The sequence below is a fragment of the Macaca fascicularis genome, chromosome 20 (assembly GCF_037993035.2).
Source record: "Macaca fascicularis isolate 582-1 chromosome 20, T2T-MFA8v1.1".
Taxonomy (NCBI): domain Eukaryota; kingdom Metazoa; phylum Chordata; class Mammalia; order Primates; family Cercopithecidae; genus Macaca; species Macaca fascicularis.
Window position 1 is genome coordinate 24,923,900 of NC_088394.1, and position 23,739 is coordinate 24,947,638.

At 39.9% G+C, this 23,739-nt stretch overlaps 1 protein-coding gene across 6 annotated transcripts in view; it reads left to right on the forward strand.

Annotated features, from left to right (window-relative positions):
* The window catches only part of HS3ST4 (heparan sulfate-glucosamine 3-sulfotransferase 4), a 441,709-nt gene that overhangs the window by 161,542 nt on the left and 256,428 nt on the right, over nucleotides 1–23,739 (forward strand). Inside the window, exon 2 of one of the 6 annotated variants that reach the window (XR_012428826.1) lies at nucleotides 17,107–17,359. The exons of the other annotated variants lie outside the window; for them this stretch is intronic. The gene's annotated coding sequence lies outside the window, so the exon portion shown is untranslated. The remainder of the gene's footprint in view (nucleotides 1–17,106; nucleotides 17,360–23,739) is intronic. 6 annotated transcript variants of the gene reach the window in all.

A 23,739-nucleotide genomic window follows, 5' to 3' on the forward strand; every position in this document is an offset into this window, starting at 1 on the left:
TAGGTATTAAGTCCAGCATGCACCTGGCTATGCTTTGAGATTTAAATCCATTTCCCCAATTACTAGTAAACTTGAAGTTCTTTTTAAATATTAGCTATTTATATTTCTTTATTCTGAATTTCACATGCACATTATTTCCCATTTTTTTAAAAATGGGCAATCTTTTTTTTCTTCTTTTGAAAGCTCTTTGTGAGAGCTCCGATACATTCTGGATTTCAATCCTATTTCTGTCATATAGGATGGAAAAAATTTCTCCTAGATTGTGACTTATCTCTGTAGCTTCCTTTGCAGAATCTTTTGTCAAACAGGTGTTTTAAATTAATTACATGAAATCAAGCAGTATTTCCCTTGATTGTTTTGCTTCATGCTTCATATTTCACCATTCTAAGATTATAAAGGTATTATCCTATATTCTTCTTTAATCATTTTGAATTTTTAACGTTGAAGTTTTAAATTCATCTCCAGTTTAATTTTGTGTGTGCAGTGTGAAGGATGAAACTTGTACTATTGAAAAATTTCCAAATGTATACTCAGTTGTATCAGCCCCAGTTTTTAAAGTTAATTCCACTAGACTTCTCTGATTTTCTGTTGCTTAACAATTCCCTCCTGTCCTACAAATGCATTTATCTGCTCTTGCCTCAACACTTGTAAAATTACTTTAGCTTCATAACGTGTTTTCCCCAGCGTTATTATCAATGTATAGATCTTTCACCTCCTTGGTTGAATTCTACCTTAGTATTTTACCTTATAAGATGCTTTTGGAAATTAAATTGTTTTCTTAATTTCTTTTCGAGTTGTTCATGTAAAGAAATGCAACTGATTTTCGTATATTTATTTCATGTCCTGCAACTTTACTGCATTTTTTCATTAGTTCTGACAGATTTTTGGTGAAATCTTTGTGTGTGTGTGTGTGTGTATATATATTATTCCATAATGTCTTGGAATTTAGTTCTTCAGGTTACCCTGGGCTCCTCTTCACCAAGGGGCTGTGTGTGTAATTCTTGACTATATATAATAAAATATATATGATATATATAGTAATTTTTGACTATATATGATAATATATTTATATTATTATATATAAAATATATATTATATATTATATAAGTATATAATATAATATATATAATAAGATTATTATTATATATAGTCGAGAATTACTATATATCATATATAATTGATAATTACTATATACATCATATATATGCATATATATGATATATATATAGAGTCCTCTGCAAACAGAGACAGTTTAACTTCTTTCTTTCCAATTTGGATGCCTTTAATTTCTTTCTTTCTCTGGCATAATTTCTCTTGCTAGGATTTCCAGTATTATGCTGAATAAAAGTAGCCAGAGTGGCATTCTTGTTTTATTCCTGATTTTGGAGGGAAAGCTTTCAGCTTTTCACTGTTGAGTTTGAGGTTAGTTGTGTATTTGTCATATACGACATTTAGTATGTGGAGGTACATTTCTTCTATACCTATATTGTTGAAAGTTTTTATCATGAAAGGATGTAGAGTTTTATCAAATGCTTTCTTCTGCCCTTGCATTTTGTTAATGTGATGTATCACGTTTATTGATTTGCATATATTGAACCATCCCAGGGGTAAATCCCACTTCATCATGGTTTATAATTCTTTTAATTTGCTGTAGGAATTGGTTTGCTAGGATTTTTGCATTGGTGTTCATTAGAAATATTAAATATTTTACAGTCCTCTTGTAGTTTTCTTGCAGTATTCTTGTCTGGCTTTAGTATCAGGGTGGTGCTAGCCTTGTAAAAATGAGTTTAGAAGAGTTCCCTCCTCTTCAAGTTTTTGAAAAAGTGTGAGAAGGATTTAGGTAAATTCTTCTTTAAATGTTTGGTGGAATTCACCAGTGTAGCTGGCTTATCATTGTTGAGAAGTATTTAATTACTGATTTGATCTTCCTATTCGATATTGGCCTATTCAGATTTTCTATTTCTTTATGATTCAGGCTTTGTAGGTTGTATGGATTTCGTCTTTGTCCATCTGTTTAGCCATTCTGTGTCTCTTTTTTGAGACAGGGTCTTTGTTGCCAAGTTTTGAGTGCAGTGGCACAATGATAGCTCACTGCAGGCTCAAACGATCCTCTTGACTCAGCCTCCCCGGTGGCTGGGACCACAGGCACTTACCAATAAGCCTGGCTACTTCCTGGAACTGAGGGTTCCTTCCCTTTTTAGACCATATAGAGTAACTTCCTGATGTTGCCGTAGCATTTGTAAACTGTCACGGTGCCAGTGGGAGTGACTTTAAGCATGCTAAAGAATTGTAATTAGCATATAATGAGCAGTGAGGATGATCCGAGGTCACTTTCATCACCATCTTGGTTTTGGTGAGTTTTGGCTGCCTTCTTTATTGCAACCTGTCTCATCAGCAAGGTCTTTGTGACCTGTACCCTGTGCCGACCTCCTATCTCATCCTGTGACTTAGAATGCCTAACCTCCTGGGACTGCAGCCCAGTAGGGCTCAACCTTATTTGACCAGCCCCTCTACAAGACAGAGTTGCTCTGGTTCAAACGCCTCTGACATTTTTACCTCTCCTATTGACTTTAAACTTCCTTAAATACTCTTTCTCAGAAAGAGACTACATCTTGTGGCTCTTTCCGTTATAATCCACTATTATTTTACTGGAGCCCTTGGTGTGGTGGTAAGCGGGGGAGGTGTTTGTTGACAAAAAATGCAAACTGTAAAATATTTAAAGAGGTTTATTCTGAGTCAATATGAGTGAAAGTTTATGAATTTGTGTTGGGCCACATTCAAAGCCATCCTGAGCTGTGGGTTGGCCTGGGGAACAATCTCAGGATCCTCAGAAAATGTGTCCAAGTTGGTTGAGTTATAGCTTGTCTTTATACATTTTAGGGAGATAGAAATACAGGTGAAGACATAAATCAGTACATGTAAGGTACACATTTGCTCAGCCTGGGAAGGTGGGATCTCTCAAATGGGTCAAAAGGGTGGTGGGGAACCAATAGGTTATTGGTGGATTTCAAACAGTTTTTGATAGATGGGTGGATTTCAAGATTTTCTGATTGGCAATTGGTTGAAAGAGTTAAGCTAAAGACTTGAAGATGGTAGAAAAAAATTCTTGAGTTAAGCAAAGGGGGATGGGTGTGGAAGTCAAAGTTCTTCTTATGTAGATGAAGCCTCCACATAGCAGACTTCAGAGAGAATAGGTGGTAAATGCCTCCTTTTGGACCTTAAAGGTGTCAAACTCTTAGGTAATTTCTCTTAGATTCAGGAAAGGCCTGGCTGCATTAATAGAGATTCTCTACAAATGCAAATTTTCTCCCTAAAGATGGCTTTGCAGGGCCATTTCAAAATATGTCAAAGAAATATGTTTTAGAGTGAAATATTTTGATTTCCTTCAAAGTCTGCTATCTGTTATGTGATGCTATACGAGAGTCAGATTGGAATTTGGTATCTTATTGCCAAAGAGTCTGTTTTGTCAGTCTTATAATCACTATTTTAATGTTAGCGTTGGTCAGTAGTGACTAAACTCCGAAAGGCAAGGAGTGTAATAAGGTATGTTTGACTGTAGCAGGACGGGCCGCAGACAAAACCTCTCAGACACCAAGTTGTAGAAGGAAGGGCTTTATTCAGCTGGGAGCATCAGCAAGCTACTGCCTTAAAATCCGAGCTCCCCAAATGCACAATTTCTGTCCCTTTTAAGGGCTCACAACACTAAAGATTTCATATGAAAGGGTCGTGATTGATTGAGCCATCTAGGGGATATGTGACGGGGGTTTCACGCACTGATAGTCAGAGAGAGACAGAACAGGGCACGGAATTCCACAATGTTCTTCTATACAATGTCTGGAATCTATGAATAACATCGGTTTCTAAGTTATGAGTTGATTTTTAACTACTAGGTTTAGGCCAGGCAGGCCCAGGCCTGGTTTCGGGCCCGGTGCCGGGCTGCCTGTCTTTGGTTTTACTTCCTTGTTTTTTTCTTAAAACAGGTGCTGAGTATAAAACAGTATAAAACAATATGAGAGGGTCTCTCTCTTTCCTCATGACCTCCCTTCCCATAATGTCTTGGAATTTAGTTTTTCCAGTTACCCTGGGCTCCTCTTCACCAAGGGGCAGTGTGTGTGTGTGTGTGTGTGTGTGTGTGTGTGTGTTTAGTTGTTTGTGGGGGCTTAGTATTTTATTTTTGTTTTTCACTTTCTTTAATCTTATAGTTAAGTTTCAGTCTTTTGGTGGGCTTGACTGCCTGGGCTGAGAGCTTAATAGTGTTTTTTTTAAACTTTCTTCCCTCCCTTAGGTGGGGACAGAAAGGATAGAGGGGCCTGGAGTGAGGAAATGCCCTTTCCCCAGCTGAATAAGGCTCTGGTAACATCTTATGCCCTGGAGAGTAGCCCTTTGTTATGGAGAATGCTCTGGACCTACCTGGGTATTTTCCACCCTGGATAGGTCTGTTCTCTCCAATTCACCACCAGAGCCACAAGGGACCTTCCTCTGCTTTTCATGGGGAAAAGCTGGTGGAGTGTCTGGAGGTAGAGCTGACTAAAGTGTGGTGGATGCGCTGTGGTATAATAAAAATGTAAATATTTGGTCTGTGTTTTGGCACAACACTCCTAAAACCTTTGGAATTTACTGTCTTTTGTACGCTGATGAGATTACTCCAGAAAAGAGGCTCCTAGATAGCTTCAAGATGGGATCACCAGAAAGACTAATCTACAGTTAGGGGGCTGAACTTTCATCCCCACCTTCCAACCTCCAGGAAGGGGAAAGGGGCTGGGAGACTGAGTTCAGTCACTAGTGGCCAATGATTTCATCAGTTATGCCTGCATTAGGAAACCTGCATAACAAAATCCCTAAATGACAGCGGGGTTTGGGGAACTCTTGGGTTGGTGACATATTAATGTGCCAGGAGAATGCTACGTCCAGAGAAGACATGGAAGCTTTACACCAGGGGTGTCCAATCTTTTGACTTCCTGGGCCACATTGGAAGAAGAAGAATTGCCTTGGGCCATACATAAAATACACTGACACTAACAATAGATAATGAGCTAAAAAACCTCACACACAAAAAATCTCAAATGTTTTAAGAATGTTTATGAATTTGTGTTGGGCTGCATTCAAAGCCGTCCTGAACCATGGGTTGGACAAGCTTGCTGTATGTCATCTTTCAACTCCCATACTTTACCCAATGCTGCTCTTCCATTTGTCTATTCCTGAGTCCTATTCTTTAAAATAAACTAGTAATATTAAGTAATGTGCCTTCCTGAGTCCTGTGAGCCATTCTAGCTACCAAATGATCAAGCCTGAGGGGTGGTCATGGGAACTCCTGAATTCGTAGTTGAGTAGGCAGGAATGTGGGCAAACTTGACACCACATTTGCAGCCAGGATCTGAAGCAAGTCACAGTTTTGTTGGACTTAACCTGTTGGGTTTGTGCTTTGAGTACTTGGTGGCAGAATTGAATTGTGTTGTTGAACACCCAGTTGATGTCAAAGAATCAGAGACTCCCTAAGTCTGGGGCCCTTAGGAGGTGCTCACTCTCACTTTAGTCCACACTAATTCTTCTTTTAAATGATAATTTGTCAGAATTACCATGTAAGTGTTCCTGTCAGTGTATGCCTCCAGGAGATTCTTCTCCAGGTGGGCAGATCTTGACTCTAACTCTGAATTCATCACCTGTCTCTCCTAATTACAAGGTGGCGGTTTGCCTTGTGGCTTCAGCTCTCTGAAGGATCTAAGAAAAGACATTGATTATCAGTTTGTTCAACTTTTTTTGTTGTTGGAAGAATGGGAGTGATGGGATGTCTAAGGTCTTTACATGCTGTAACTGAAACCTTACATTGTCTGAATGAGCCCTATATGGTCATGATATATTATGCTATTATACACTTCTGCATATGATTGGCTTATAGTTTGCTTCTGTGTCCCTACGTGAGACGAGGCTGTGGTTTTTTACTGGGGTGTTTATTATGTTTGTACAGGGATTCACAGAAAGAACTGAGAAACATTCTAGCTTTTTAGTTTTAGGGCTTTCTATTGCGTCTTAAAGGTTTGACAGGACTGTCTGTCAAATATCTGGGTTGATATCTTTTTCTTTTATTTAAGCTTTGTTTTTTTTTTTTTTACGTTTTACACTTATGAATACATATAACACACATATACATGCATACACAAACATACACATATATAATTCTACATAAAAGTACTCATAGCATGAAAGCATTTTGTCCTGGAATCCTTAATTTGTCATAGATTCCTTAATATATATATGAAATTCTTTCCTTCCTTTCCTTCCTTCCTTCTTCCCTCCCTCCCTCCCTCCCTCTCTCTCTCTCTCTTTCTCTTTCTTTCTTTCTTTCTTTCTTTCTTTCTTTCTTTCTTTCTTTCTTTCTTTCTTTCTTTCTTTCTTTCTTTCTTTCTTTCTCTTTCTTTCTTTCTTTCTCTCTTTCTCTCTTTCTCTCTTTCTCTCCTTTCTTTCTTTCTTTCTTTCTTTCTTTCTTTCTCCTTTCTCTTTCTTTCTCTGTGTCTTTCTTTCTCTTTCTTCTTTCTTTCTTTCTTTCTTTCTTTCTTTCTTTCTTTCTTTCTTTCTTTCTTTCTTTCTTTCTTTCTTCTTTTCCTTCCTTCCTTCCTTCCTTCCTTCCTTCCTTCCTTCCTTCCTTCCTTCCTTCCTTCCTTCCTTCCTTCCTTCCTGCCTTCCTTCCTTCCTTCCTGTCTTTCTCTTTCTTTCTTGCTTTCTTTTGTTTTCTCTTTCATTTATTCTTTCTTTCTTTTTTGCTAAACTCTTTCCTTCACATTCCCTTCCAACTCATTCCGCAAACCTCCCTCTATAATCAATGCTTACAGCTCAGTATGTAGCTTTCTGCAGTCTTCTCTACATTCATAAAATTATACAAACTTGCATGCACATATATAATCTCACACACACACCCTTCACTTGTTCATATAAATATGTATTATGATTATTATTTTGCAAAAATTAGAATACACATGCATGTAGTCTGCTGCATCTTGCTTTTCTTATTATCAATACATTCTGTAAATTGTTTCAAATCAGCTGATAAAGATCTAGCTCACTTTTCAACGGTATAATTTTCTATGGTAAGGCATTCACTTTGTCTCCTCCTTTACTTTTCTTTTACAAATGATTCTGCATTAACAAAGTTAACACATATCCTATGGTACTGGTCCTTTTATTTCTATTTGATAAACTCCCAAGAGTGGGATTTCTGAGTTGCAATGTATGCTTGTTTTTAATTTTAATAGCTATTTCCAAATTACTTTCACTGATACCTCATTTTGAGTAGGTTTTTGAGAGCACTTCCAACATTTTCAATGGTTATTTGTCTATTCATGCTTTCTACCTCTTCTTGAGTCAATTTCAGTAAGTTATATTTTCTCAAGAAGTCATTTGCTTTGCATGGATTTTCAAAATTAGTGGTACAAATTTTACATAGAATTCTTTTTATAATTTTAAAAAATTTCCCCCATCTCTGTGGAGCTCTGAACACTTTGTATGTGTCCTTCGTTTTTTTGTCTGGTTTCTCTGAAAGTAATTTCCCAATTATTTAACTTGAGAGTGCACCAGAAACCTACAACTTTTTGTCTTTCTTTAGTTTGGGTTTGAAACTCAAACCTTCTCTTTCCTCTGCAGCAGTCATTTCCTGAAATGCGGTGGTTACTCCAACATCCCTCACACCCCACACGTCCTTGGGTTTTTATGAATTTATTATTTAAAAGTGCTTTTTTGGTAATTTCTTGGAATTTTGGAGGGAGAAAGCAGACACTTGTTCTAAAAATCACATATGAATTCAATCCTCTCTGTGTATTTCTAACAGATTAGCAGTTTTAAGAAAAGGTATGTTTGGCAAGACAGAAAATAAAAATACAACGAACTTCTTGGAAAATTTCTGAAGCAGACAGCAGCAAACGGAAATTAAATGAGCACACACTATATCAGGCTATTTCACATGTATTATCTCATTTAATTCTCATAGCTGTACTATGAGTTTACTATAGCATCATGCCATCCCCTAGAGCTGAGCAAACCAAGGCACCGAGAGGTAAACAATTCACCTAAGAAGTGCAGGGCCAGAAGTTAAAATCAGTTTCAAAATCAGTTTTTTTGATATGCCCTACAAAGTATGTACTTTCCTGTAGACAGCTAAGTTATTTTATTTATCCGGTAACATTTCATCAACCTGTGAAATAACAACACTAAATTACACAGTCTGTGCTGAGAATATCTGCCCTCATGGCTGCCCGTAGTATTTTGAGCATCCTGTCTCGATAGTATCCAGTGGTATAAATCTTGCCTTCTCTGGATAGAATTAAAAAGAAAAAGCAAAAACAAACAAACAAGCAAAAAACAGGGCCAGAGACCCTAAAAGACACCTCACCAAAGAAAATATACAGATGGCAAATAAGTGGATGGAACAGATGTTCCCCATCATATGTCATTCAGGAATCTGGGAAATGCAGATTAAAACAATGAGATATCACTACACACCTGTTAGCAGGGGTCCCCGACTCCCAGGCCATGGACCCAGTAGGAGTCTGTGGCCTGTTAGGATCCAGCCGCACAGCGGAAGGTGAGTGGCAGGCAAGGGAGCTTTACTGCCTGAGCTCCACCTCCTGGCAGATCAGTGGTAACATTAGATTCTCCTAGGAGTGCAGACTCTATTGTATGTAAACTGTGCGTGGGAGGGATCTAGGTTGTGAGCTCTTTATGAGAATCTAATCGACTTGAGGTGGAACAGTTTCATCCCGAAACCATCTTCCTACCCCATTCCTGGAAAAATTGTCTTCCACAAAACCAATCCCTGGTGCCAAAAAGGGTTGAGACCGCTGCTGTTAGAATGACCAAAATCCAGAACACTGACAACACCAAATGCTGGCGAGGATGTGGAGCAACAGGAACTCTCATTCCTTGCTGGTGGGAATGCAAATAGTACAGCCACTTTGGAAGACAGTTTGGCAGTTTCTTACAAAACTAAATATATTCTTACCATATGATGCAGCTATCATGCTCTTGGTATTTACCCGAAGGAGATGAAAACGTATGTCCACACAGAAACCTGCACATGAATGTTTATAACAGCTTTATTCATAATTGCCAAAGCTTGGAAGCAACCAGTATGCCCTTCAGTAGGTGAATGGATACATAAACTGGTACATCCAGACAATGGACTATTATTCAGTGCTGAAAAGAAACAAGCCATTGAGCCATGAAAAGATAGGAAGGAACCTTAAATACATACTAATAAGTGAAGGAAGCCTATCTAAGCCTACATACTCTGTGATCTGACTGCATGATATTCTGGATATGGCAAAACTATAGAGACAGTAAAATGATCAGTGGTTGCCAAGGTCTGGGGATAGGGAAGGTTGAACAAGTGGAGCACAGGGTATTTTTAGGGCCACGAAATTACTCTGTATGATACTATGATGGTGGATACATGGCATTATAAATTTGCCCAGATACATAGGATATACAACACCAAGAATGAACTCCAATGTAAACTATGGACTTTGGGTGATAACGATGTGTCAGTGTAGGTTTATCTGTCATAATAAATGCACCACTCTGCTGGGGGATGCTGATAATGAAGGAGGCTGTATGTGGAGGGGGACAGAGAGGAAATGGGAAATCCCTGTTCCTTCCTCTTAATTTTTCTGTGAACCTAAAACTCCTGTAAAAAAGGTAAAGTCTTAAAAACGAACAAATACACAGCAACAATCTTAGTTTCCCCAGCCTGTCTTATGTTAGGGTGCAATTGTGATTTCTGTGTGGCTAATCAGATGCCCCTGTGTGAGATACTGATTTGAACAGAGTCAGTGGCATCCATCTTCCTAGTGTCAGTTACAGCAGAAGCAGTGAGGTCCTGGTGTCTGTCGCTGCAGCAGTGGCTTTTGATACAGGAGTTCCCTGATGGCAGCAGCTTCTTTGTGGGTTCGGTTCTGTTGTGTGGCTCTGCAAGTTCAGCTTAGAGTCTGTTTCTTCAGCTGTTTCAATGACTCCCTGAGCTGTCTGCCATGAAAAATTCTATTCTGCTTACACTAATTAGAGCCAATCCTGTTATTTACAAATGAATATCCTGACCAGTAGAGAAGGCCTAGACTTACTGTAATATTTTATGACTTAAATCATTGGCATATGTGAACACTTTCTGTTTGTTCTAAACTTTCTCTTTTTTTGTGTGTAAAATAAAACATTTATGAAAAAGCGCACCAGAAAGGATAATGAATGAGGGTAATGCAACATACAGGCAGCAGCAACTCAGGCCAGGGAGATGATAGAGAAATCTCCCCAATCTCCCCTTTACACTCCCTCAAATAACTCCATCAAAACCACAGTTCCTTCCCTTTCTCTCAGGAAAAACAAAAACCATCTAAAGTTATAGTAATTTATTTCCTGCTTTGCTTTGTAATTTTATCACTTATCCTCCCTTAACAGTAGGGTTTAGTTTTGTTAGTTTTTGAAATTTACATGAGCAAAGTTATACTATAACTTTATGCATGATTTTATGTCTTGCTCATTTCACTCAACATTGTGTTTGTAAGCATCACTAATTTTTGTGCATAGCTATAGTTTGGTCATTTTCCTTGTCATATAGCAGCAGTCCCCAACCGTTTTGGCACCAGGGATGGGTTTCTCTTATGGAAGACAATTTTTCCATGGATGAAATGGGGTGGGAGGAGATGGCTTCAGGATAAACCTATTCCATTCCACCTCAAATCATCAGGCATTAGATTCTCATAAGGAGCATACAACCTAGATCCCTTGATTCTCCTATAAGAATTATTTATTTATTTATTTATTTATCTATTTATTTATTTATTTATTTATTTTTGAGACAGAGCCTCAATCACTCTGTTGCCCAGGCTGCAGTGCAGTGATGCCATCTCAGCTCACAGCATCCTCCACCTCTCAGATTTAAGCGATTCTCCTGCCTCAGCCACCCGAGCAACTGGGATTATGGGCACATGCCACCATGCCTGATTAATTTTTGTAGTTTTAGTAGAAACGGGGTTTCACTATGTAGGCCAGGCTGGTCTCGAACTCCTGACCTCAAGTAATCCACCCGCCTGGGCCTCCCGAAGTGCTGGGAGCCGCCTCATCCGCCTCACCTGGCCTTCCTATGGGAATTTAATGCCGATGCTGATATGACAGGAGTCAGAGCTCAGGCCAGTAATGCTCGCTCCCGCTCACTTCCTGCTGTGTGGCCAGGTCCCTAACAGTCTGCCAAAAGCTAGTGGTCCCTGGCCTGAGGGTTGGGAACCCCTGTCATTTAGTAAGTATTCCATTGTTTAACGATACCGTTTAGTACTTACAGACATTTGCATTATTTCCAGTTTATGACAATTATGAGTGATGTGGCTATGAATATTCTTGTACCTTTATTTGGTGCATGTGCACATGGCTTTCTCTTGTACAGAAGTGAAAATGCTGTATCACTGGTTATTCATATCTTGAACTTCAATTAATAATGCTACACTGCTTTCCACCAGTGTAGCATTTTTCCACCAGTTTTCGCCCCACCCACTGTGTCTGAGCATTCCTATTGCCTCCTATTCTTGATTATTTTTGATTTTAGAATTTTTCATCTTTGTCAAATATGTGTAGTGTGGGCTTATTATGTCTTTGATTTGCATTTCCCTCATTAGTAATGGAATTAGGCATTTCATTTGGCTATTTGGATTTCTTCTTTTGGTTGCATGATCCAGCAGTTAACTCATTTTTCTATCCTGTAATCTATTTTCTAATTGATTTGCATATCTTGAAATCCTTTGTTAGTTTTATGTGAAGTTTTTTTTTTTTTTCTTTTTTGACAGTCTCACTCTGTCACCAGGTTGGAGTGCAATGGTGCAAACTTGACTCACTGCAACTTCTGCCTCCTGGGTTCAAGTGATTCTCCTGCCTCAGCCTCCTGAGTAGCTGGGACTACAGATGTGCGCCACCACGCCTGGCTAATTTTTCTATTTTTAGTAGAGTGGGGTTTCAGCATGTTGGCCAGGATGGTCTCAATCTCTTGACCTCCTGATCTGCCCTCTTCGGCTTCCCAAAGTGCTGAGATTACAGGCATGAGCCACCGTGCCTGGCCGTGTTTGAAGTTTTATGTGTTCTACTCTGTGGCTTGACTTTTCTCTCTCTTCATGATGTTTTATGATAAATAGAATGATTTAAGTGTGATCACATTTGTTATTCTTTACCTTTCCAAAATTATTTCTCTCTCCACTATGAGGGCATGAAGGTATTCTACGTGATCCTCTAAAAGTCTTATAGTTTTGACTAATTGAATTAAAGAAATACTCTATCTTGCTTGAAGAGATCCAGACACTTATTAGAAATAAGTGCTGTTTTGATTTTACAGACAGGTGTTATGTGTTGTGTGTGTGTGTTTTAATACTTAATCTGGGTAGTTATAGATTTTAACATCTATTTCCTTTAATGTCAATTGAACAAAGAAACATTGTGTAAAATTCCTCTCTAATCCTTGAACATCGTGCTTCCCAGGAAGTCCAGTGTTTGAGTGGCTGCTGAGTCTGCCAGTGCTGCCAATAACAAAATATCACAGACTGGATGGTTTAAACAAAATAAATTAATGTTCTTACAGTTTTGGAGGCTGGAAGTCCAAGATCAAGGTGTGGGCAGGGTTGGTTTATTGTGTGGCCTCTCTCTTTAAGGTGCAGAGCCACCTTCCTGCTGTCTACCGCCTCTTCTTGTTGGCATCCTCTGTGCACATGCCCTCTTCTCTCTGTGTGTGTGTCCTGATCTCCTCTTCTTAAAGCGACACCACTCAGGCTGGGCTAGGGCCCACCCTAATGGCCTCATATCAAACTCTTCTCTTTTTTCTCCCAGCTTTATTAAGGAAAAATTAACAAATAAAAATTGCATGTATTTACGGTGTGCAACATGACGTCTTGATATGCATATCCAATGTGAAATTATTAAATCAAGCTAGTTAACACATCCATTGCCTTAGATACTTATGTTTTGTGGTCAGAACATTTAAGATCTATACTTTTAACAACTTTTAAGTGTGCAGTGTGTCATTATTGTTAGGTTGGTGCAAAAGTAATTGTGTTTTTTTTGCCATTTAAAAGTAGTGACCAAACAGAAATTACTTTTGCACCAACCTGTAACTACTATAGTTATCATGCTGTGCATTAGGTCTCCAGAAATTATTCATCCTGCATAGCTGACACTTGGTCCTCTTTAGCCGACTGTCTCCTCATTTCCCCTCCCACTCCCTTTCCCCTGGGAGCTGCCACTCTGCTCTCCTCTTCTATGGGTTCCACATTGTAAAATTCCACATGTAAGGGAAGTCATGAAGTATTTGTCTTTCTGTGCCTAACATAGTTCACGTAATATTTTCCAGGTTCATCCATGTCATCTCAAGTAACAGTTTCCTTCTTGTTTGTGGTTGAATAATATTCCATTATGTGTATATATATTTACTGTGTGTGTGTGTATATATATGTTGTATATATATTCCATATATATATTCTATTATGTACATATTTATAAATAAAATCCTGCATTTTATGTGTATATATGCAATCCTGAATATATATATACACACACACACACACACAATGGAATGTATATGTAATATATATATACATACACAATGGAATATTATATATATGTACACACACATATATACATATATATACACACATACACACACACTCTCACACACACATATATGTATATACACTACATTTTCTTTGCCCATTGTTCCGTCAGTGGACACTTAGGCTGATTTCACATCTTCGCTATTGTGAACAATGCTAGTATGAGCATGAGAATGCAAATATCTCTTTAACACGGTTTCATTTCCTTTGGATATATGCCCAGAAGTGAGATTGCTGAATCAAATGATAGTTGTATTTTTAATTTTGTTGAGGAACTGTTTTCTATACTTTTTTCCGTAATGGCTATACCAATTTACATTCACAGCAACAATGCACAAAGGTTCCCTTTTCTTCAGATCCTCACCAACACTTGATATATTTTATCTTTTGGGTAATAGCAGGCACTCTGACAGGTGTGAGGTGGTATTTCATTGTGGTTTTTATTTGCACTTCTCTGATGATTAGTGATGTTGAGCACTTTTTCATATAACTGTTGGCCATTTGTATGTCTTCCTTTAAGAAATGTCTCTTCAGGTCCTTTGCCCATTTTAAAAATCAGATTGCTTTCCTGCTATCGAGCTGTTAGGACAAAGCTAGAGGTATCACACTACCTGATTTAAAAACATACCACAAAGCTAGAGTAATCAAATCTGCATGGTACTGAGCATAAAAATAGACATATGGACCAAGGAAACATAATAGAAAACTCAGAAGTAAATCAATCAATTTATGGTCAGTTGATCCTTGACAAAGTTGCCAAGAACACATAATAAGGAAAGGACAGTCTCTTCAATAAATTATGTTGGGAAAACTGGATATCCACATGCAGAAAGATGAAATCAAACCCTTAGCTGACATTATACGCAAAAATCAACTCAAAAGGGATTAAATACTTAAATGTAAGACCCAAAAGTCTAAAACCACTGGAAGAAAACAGGAGAAAAGTTTCTTGACATCTCTATGGGCAATTTAAAAAAAATATAACTCCCAAAGCACAAGCAACAGAAGCAAAAATAGACAAATGAGATTGCATCCAACTAAAAGTCTTCTGCACAGCCAAGAAAACAGTCAACAGTGAGGAAATAACCTTTGGAATAAGGGAAGCTATTTGCAAACTATCCGTTTGCAATATATCCAAATTGTATAAAACTCGACTTAATTCTCGAATTACCTCTTTGTAGGTTCTGTCCACAAATACAGTCACACTCTGCAGTGGGGACTCCAATACGTGGATTTCAGGGGACCACAATTCAGCCCATAATAGAGACTAATGACCCAGACTTTATATGTGTCATGTATTAGTGTAAGTTCACTTGTACTTCTAAGTAAGGTACAGATCTGATTGAAGGATTAGAGACAGATCTTTTGCTTAAAGAGTTTATTCTTCTCTTTAAGCATTTATTGCAGCACTGTTCACAATAGCAAAGACCTGAAACCAACCCAAATGCTCATCAATGATAGACTGGATAAAGAAAATGTGGCACATATACACTATGGAATACTATGCAGCCATAAAAAAGGATGAGTTCGTGTCCTTTGCAGAGACAAGGATGAAGCTAGAAACCATCATTCTCAGCAGACTAACACAGGAGCAGAAAACCAACGCTGCATGTTCTCACTCATAAGTGGGAGTTGAACAATGAGAACCCATGGACACAAGGAGGGGAACATCACACACTGGGGTCTGTCGCAGAGGTTGGGGGCAAGGGGAGAGACAGCATTAGGATAAATACCTAGTGCATGCGGGGCTTAAAACCTAGATGATGGGTTGATGGGTGCAGCAAACCACCATGGCACATGTATACCTAGGTAACAAACCTGTACATTCTGCACATGCATCCCAGAACTTAAAGTAAAGTAAATTTAAAAAAAGAAACATTTGCCTATTTAGGAAAAAAAAAACAGCACTTATTACTGAGGAATCAGTAAGGTTTATTCTTCCATGAACTGGAAACTTGCAGAGGAATTGTAACAGTCAGCATCTCTATTTCATGGGCCTCTCCAAGTCTTACATTCACTACTTTGTGAGTAGTTAGGGAATCCTGGAAGACCCACCCAGTTCACCTAAAAGAAGGGTGGGCCTGAATCTTATCAGACCATAGAAATAACATCCAACTTAGGCCATCTTTTACTTTGATAGAGTTAAAACAACTTCAAAATAAAATCTATGCTTAAAATCCTACCATCTATTGAGTTTAAAGACCTGTCAGAGCCTAAACCTTACGTCCACCCCGGATCCAGGGCTGTTTTACAGAGCAATAGCACTCTCTTTAGGAAATTCCCCAAAGGCTTAAGGAGGATTCAGAGAGGACGATCTCTGGAGAGGGGCTGGCAGGAGGAGGGTAATGAGGAAGTTAAAACCCCGCTGATAGGAGCAGCAAATGTAGCCATTTCTCCTGTGTTGTTGAGCTGGAAGGGGAGAAATTAGGTCAACTCCTAGATTTGAAACTCTCCCTAGGAGGAGGGACTGCTGTCCCTAGAATGGTCCTTGCGTGGCTTTAGAATCCCATGCTAGTAAGACTGATTTCCTTTACCAAATACCTGCTACAGTGCCATCCATCTGTTTTAAAGTTGTACATCCTCTATCTTAGCCTTCAATAAACAGTCACTCTCTCTCTCTCTCTCTCTCTCTCTCTCACACACACACACACACACACGCACACACACACACACAATTGCTCAATACATACAAGGCTACTAAGGTATTTTCTGTGTAGGTTTTAATTCCTGGGACTTGACTAGTATCTCTCTTAATAGCTTCAGGGCTTAGCACATATTGGGTGCTCAAAAAATGATGTAGGTTGAATGAATGTTGACATCATTTATAGTCAAGATTAAGAGTTATTAAATTAGTGGGATTCTGGCTAAGACTATTGGGAATGAAGTCGAAAGCACTGAGTGAATCTCATGCAGGTTAGTCTTTGTTGGGCCTCAGTTTACCCAGTTGTGAAATATACACACACAGATACACAGGTAGATAAGGAAGTCGATAGATACTAGGTAGGAAGATAGACAGATAAGAGACAGGCAGACAGGCAGGTGATAGGTATTATGTAGGTATGGGTATGCAGACTAGATATGTATGTTTCTCCTTCAGAGTGTTCTTTTAAGGCAGTAGGAAAATAAGACAATAAAGACCCTAGGATAATAATGCACGTCAGACGCACACGTGTTTGCTCAGTCCAAATCTATGCCCACCTTGCTTGTCTTGTTTCTTCTGCTGCATCTCCTTCTTCTGCCTGCCTCCCACCTGAAGGAAGTGAGGTGCTGCCAGGATGGGAACAGCCAGGACCCAGCCACTTTCTCTGGAATCCTGTGAAGGGAATGAACAGACTTAGAACTTTGGCGGCTGCAGCGACTTCTATGCCAAAATGCTGCTTTTTAAAAAAACATTGAAGATTCATTGTAAGATACTAAATCCGGATGCAACAGCAGGCATCACAACCTGCTTCTTTCTCCTCCCCCTTCCCCCTTCCCTCCGTAGGAGTCCCCGGTCCTGATAACAGATGTCGCTTCCATCAGCCTGCAGCAGACGCCCAGTAGCACCTTGACACGGAGGAACAGCCTGCTAGATTTCAGGGTCGTCTTAAAAGAAAAAGAAATGCAACCACTGTTTACGTTGGAGAAGAAAATATTGTGTAAACAGAGACCATTTGGTGAGACCTCCCTTTGCAAAGGTTCACCATGCAAACAAACAGAAGAGAAACCCCGGGTTCCCTCCGGCAGCTAAACTCCTTGTGAGTAGTATTTTAAGGAGCAAATGTAATTCGGACTGTCAACTAACCTAAAAACTGGTTAGGATTCAAGAGAAACAGAGATTGCCCTCGTTAACCTATAGTCATTGCTGAATCCCTGCTGCGTTCCTTGCAGGGAAAGTGGGGCTGAGGTGGTTAATAAACACGGCATCTTCTCTGTAAGAGAAAACCAGATTAAAAGATTTCTATGTAGGCAGGTTCCCTGGTAGGATGATGCTCCTAGAGTTTCTTTGTCTGTGTCGCAGCCAGTAAAAATCCCTGTAGCATTTAAGTGCTTGTGTGTATGTGTGTCTGTGTGCATGTATGTGTACCACCTGTGTGTCTACGTATTTACCTTTTCTGCCCTACCTTTGGAATCCTGATTTTGTTAAATTGTATTTAATGTAAGAATGATAGCAGTAATTACCAAAGGATCCTGGGGTACCGGGAAGGAGCTCAATGAGAAATGGCTTCAGAGGCAGCCATCTGCTACTGGGGAGTGGGAGGGGCTGGCATCCAAGTCACAGCCTCAGGGACCGGGCTGGCGATTTGCTCTCCGTGGAGAAACAGCACTGGTGGTGTGGGTTCACAGCTTCCCCTAGAGGAAGAGAGAGTCTGGAAAGTCTGTGAAATAATATCACTCTCTCAACAAGAAAAGGACAGGTTGTGACGACTTTCCCCATGTAGGGAGTGGGAGTGGTCAAAGAGGGCTCAGGGGCTTAGGAAGCACCTTCCTTAGGTGCTGAAGGAAGACCCCTTGGGTTCAGATCCGAGTTTTGCCACATGTAAACATTGTGGCTTTGGGCATGTGATTTGACATCTTTTTGACTTTTTTTTGAATGCAAACGACGTGAATACGCTATACACGTCTCACAAGTAGTGCAAGGAGGGATCAGGAGTTCAGTTGCCTACCCCTGTCTTGCTGTGGGACCTTGAACAGACATCAAATGTCTGCAAAATCCACTGTTCAACCACAGAGGGAGAGGCAGCACTGCTGACATTTATTGAGTCATCATCTGTTCCAAGCCCAGTATCAATTCATATGATCCTCCCAGAAACTCTATCAGTAGGTGGTGTTATTAACCAGATGGGAAAACTAAGACACAGAATAACTTATCCCTGGGAGTAGTTGGCATTTATGAAATTATGGACTCTGTGCTAGGGCATTTACATGTGTTGTTTAATTCTTAGAACACCTCTGTTGCTATCCTACTATAACCATATTGTTATCTTAGTTTTAGAGATGAAGAAAGTAAGACTCAGAGAGGTTAAGTAACTTGGCCAAGATGCATAGGACCAGGGTTCACATCTCTATATGTCTCACTCTCAAGCTTCAGGTCATCCTGGAGTGTTCATCTCTATCTTTCACATATTCACAGGTTGAAATCACGGGACACCCAACCTTCTGTTGTCTCACTCAACTCCATCATTCATTCACTCATGCATTCATTCCTCCATCCATCCATCCATCCATCCATCCATCCATCCACCCATCATTCATCCACCCATTCACCTACTCATCCATCCATCTATCCATCATTTGCCCATCCATCCATCCATCCATCCATCCATCCATCCATCCATCCATCTATCCTCTATCTATCCATCCATATATCCCCTTTCTAGGTGCTGTGGATACAACAGTGAACAAAACAAATAAAATTACCTACTGTCATGGAACTTATAGTTAAGGATGGGTGGACAATACCTAAGATAAAATAAGTAAAATATCAACTATATTGATATTTTACATTACACAGTCATGAGCATTAGGGAGTAAAACAAAAGCTCCCTCATTAAGAAGGGGACATCTGCATAAAGATTCAAGAGGCCAGGGAGTGAATCAAATGGCTGTCCTTAGGAAAAACTGTACAGACAGAAGGAACAGCAAATGGGAAGTCCCTGAGGTGGAAGCTTCAGAAGAGAAAAGAAGCCAGTGTAGACAGAGTGAAATGAGCCAGTGGCAGGGTGTCAGGTGGGAACATGTCTTTTAGACCATTGTGAGGACTTTTTAGTCTGAGATGGAAAGGTATTCAAAGACATTAAGTAGAGAGGTTACATCATCTGACTTGGTTTTAAAAAGATCACTTAATTTTAACCAAGCAAATTGAAAAGAAACTGGTACAGAAACAGGGACACCGGCTAGGAAACTCTTGCAATAGTTCAGGCAAGAGAGGGTGATGGCCCAAGGACCAAGACGTTAGTGGTGTAGGTGGTAAGGAGTGGTGAGATTCCAGATGTATTTTAAGGTAGAGGAAACCAGGATGTAGGGCACGCGAGAGAGATGATGCCTATTCCAATCTATCCTGGTCCACAAAGAAAGGAGACAAATGCTCTAGATCTTGGACTCTAGTTGTTTAATAGGATATTTCCTGGGGTAGCAATAAGCAGAGGAAGTCAAATCACATAGGTAGAATACATTGGGTAGAATACATTGCCCAAGAGTATATTAGTTTGGGTCCTCCAAGATGCAGAAGCAGATGACAATACAGGATGAGACATATAAGAGTTTTTGGAGGAATGCCTGTGAAGGAAAAAGGCAGCGGGGTGATGGAGGTGGCAGGGACAGTCTTCAAGTTGCATTGCGGGTCTGACACCTGCAAGAGAGAGGGCAAAGGAAGGCAGATTGTGTAGGAAGGGTTGCAGACACAGTTCTACAAAAGGTTTTGCCAGCCCAGTGGAGAGTCGTTAAGCCAGAGCTGCCCATCATTGTTCTTCCAGCTGCAGCAGATCCAAGAGGCATATTTTTGTGGTTGCCACAGAGAAGGAGCACAAGGTCTAAATCAGGGAAGAAAAATCAACATTGGTGTAGAAAAATCAGAGCCACATTTCGGGAGTTTGATAGATTCAGGAGAGAGGTTGGATGACAGGAGCAAGGAAGGATAATAAAAAATAATAACATATATAGTGCTTATGGTGGTGAACTCGGTACTTGTACGTATGTGTATTACCGTATTTAATCCTTACAATAACCCTAGCAAGTAGCAACTATTATTTGTCTCATTTTTCAAAAAAAGAAAACTGAAGTACAGAGAGATTAATTAACACAAATAATAACTCCTGGATTCAGACTCAGTCAGTGGACCTCCAGAACCTGTCCCCTCACACGTTATGTTAACAGTTCTGGTAGCTGTCTTTCTATCTTACTGGGTACTGTCAAGCAGTGCGTGGGTGGATTTTTTGGGTAAAGGCCCTGGATCAGGCCAGACAATTGTCAGAATGCCATTTTCTACTGAAAACTCTTCACCGGCAACATGAAGACAACATGATTTTTCGCTCTACTGTATGGGAACAAGAATATGAGACTGTAGTCCCTATCTTTGAGGGGCTGAAAGTGTAATGGTGATGGAAGGTAGTGGCTGGGTGTAGGTCCGGTTTCCCCTAACCCCATTCCACCTCCTGAGACAACCACTTAGCCATGTAGGGGGAGGACCCCTATCTTACCTTCCACTCTGTTTGTGGGACTTTCCCATATGGATGCTCAATCAATGTCTGCTGAATAAATTATTTAAAAAGTGACTGAATGAATATGTACATGAAAGCTGTTTCTCAGATCCCAGAGAGTGGTCAGCTTATGTGCTTATACTGATGAGACGCGGTTTTGCTGAAATTATCCCTCCACCTTAAGGGCTACCAACAGAAAGAAATGGCTTTGTCCACACCAGTGTGTTCACTTAGTCTGCTGGAGGGTTGTGGCTACTCGTGATTCTCTGTTTTTCAGTGAGCTTTCAGAGCATAACACACCGTCCTAAACTTTGTGGCTTACAAAGATAACCATTTTATAATTTTGCATAATTCTGTGCTGGTTGGGTAGTTCTTCTGTTTGTGGGCAGATTCAGCTGATCTCTGCAGTCAGCTGCCAAGGGGCAGGGGCTTCTGTGCTAGGATGGTCCCATTCATGTTTGGCAGTTGGATCAGCGTCACCTGAGGGAGTAAGCAGGGCTCACCCATGTGTCTCTCAGTATCTAGCAGGCTTCATTAGCCTGAGTGTTCACATAACAGTGGCTGTAAGTTTCCCAAGGCAACAAAAGAGGCAGCCCGAAAATGCAAGCACTTTTCAGCCTCTGCTGGGTTCACATTGCTCATGCCCCATCGACCAAAGCAAGTCACATGGGCAGGGCTAGATTCAAAGAGTAGATTAATAAAATCCACCACTTGATGGGAAGAACTACAAAAGCATATTTTAAAAGGATGCATCTATAGGAGTGAGAGACATTGTGGTCATTTCTGCAACATACTACAAGTTTCTCTGTGGGTCTAGCTATTTTAAGGAGTTTTTTTTTTTTGTTTTTTTTTGTTTTTGTTTTTGTTTTTTTACCAGAAGTATCTCCTGTGGCTGGGCACTCTTTTTCATCTTTCTCATGTAATCTCAGTTTAAGTTTCTGGCTTTGCCCAGTTCTGCCCTGATGCTCCTATTTCATCCAGTTCTTACATATGTTGACATTGGCTCAGAATGCACTGGCTGTGCACCTAGATTTGGCTTTTGTGGAGTTCTAACTGTTCCCACGTAGACCATTGCTTCAGCTCGCTCTTTCTTTCTCTTTCTTTCTTTCTTTCTTTTTCTTTCTTTCTTTCTTTCTTTCTTTCTTTCTTTCTTTCTTTCTTTCTTTCTTTCTTTCTTTCTTTCTCTTTCTTTCTTTCTTTCTTTCTTTCTTTCTTTCTTTCTTTCTTTCTTTCTTTCTTTCTTTCTTTCTTTCTTTCTTTCTTTCTTTCTTTCTTTCTTTCTTTCTTTCTTTCTCTGTCCATCCACCCATCACCCACACACCCATTCACCCACCCATCTATCCATCCACCTACTTATTAGACCATATGTCCATCCATCCACCTATCCATCCATCCATCCATCCATCATCCTTTCATCCATCTATCCATCCATCCACCTAGCAAGCCATCCAGTCATCCATCCATCCATCCATTTGTCCATCCATCCATTAATCCATCCATCCATCCATCCATCCATCCATCCATCCATCCATCCATCCATATGTCCATCTATCCATCCATCCAGCTAGCAAGCCATCCAGTCATCCATCTGTTCACCCATTAATCCATCCATTCTTTCATCCATCCATTCATCTACCCACCCATTCTTCTATCCATCCATCCATCCATCCATCCATCCATCCATCCATCCATCCATCCATCCATCTATCCTTCCCTACATCCACCCTTATACCTCTTTAGTACAATTGTTTCCTCTTTAAGGGTTATGTGGACATCTTTTTAAAAGCCAAGTTTGACAGTGGGGACCAACACATACAATAGTAGCCAGCCCAAGTGAAGCAATATGGGAACATCAAGGAGGAAAAGTGATTTATACCCTTGTCAAACACTCTCGTAGCACCTCACACTTTCCTCTTCCAAACACTCATCTATCTGTATGTTTTAATTCCCCCGTCGTCCTGCTTTACCAGTATTTCTTTGAATACAAAGGACATATTTGTCTAATTTACTGTTGTATCCTTACCCCTAGCACAAAGTCTGCATAAAGAACACATTTTATAAATATTTGTTGAATTGAATTAAATTGAAAGCTACAGAAAAAAAGATGACATTTGAACTGGGCTCCAAACAATAGCAAATAACATTTAATCCACAGCAACTGTGTGAGTAGTTGGGGTTATTCTCATTTTCTAAGTGAAGAAACAGGTCCAGAGGGGTTAAGTGGTTTGCTCCAAATCACACAGATGGTAAAGGGATGGAGCCAGACTTCTAATCCTGGAGCCCGCATGAGTTCCACTGACAAATTACCATTGGATGCAGGGAAAAAACAGAGAGAGACTCATGGCCTCTTCTATTGATGACTCTCCCATGACATTTAACAGGCCCTTTCCACATATTTGAATCCCACCCATCCATCGATTCTTCCATCCACCAACTTATCCATACATCAATTCATCCACCTATCCAGCTGTCCATCTATCCACTCTTCCATCCATTCATTCATCCATCCATCTATCCATCCATCCATCCATCCATCCATTCATCCATCCATTGAATGTGTAATGAGCCTGTGACTTCTGTTTATTCATAAATTGATCCCAAGTGGCTAGAAATGTGGCTGGCATATAGTAGATACTCAATTAATATTTGTCCCAGATAGTTGGAAGGTAGCATAAGTATAGTGACAATGAGAGCATGGACTCTGGAGCCATGTAGTTTTGGAGTCAAATCCTGGCTCCACTATGTACTAGCTGTGTGGCCTTGTGCAAGTTATTTAGCCTCTGCTTCAGTTTACTCATCTGTACATGGGATTAATAATAGTGCCTACCTCTTGGGATTATTAAAAGAATTAAACACAATTACACACACATACTTACACACACATACTTACACACACATGTTTAGAATATTGCCCTTGCCCATTGTAGTTCCTTTGTAGT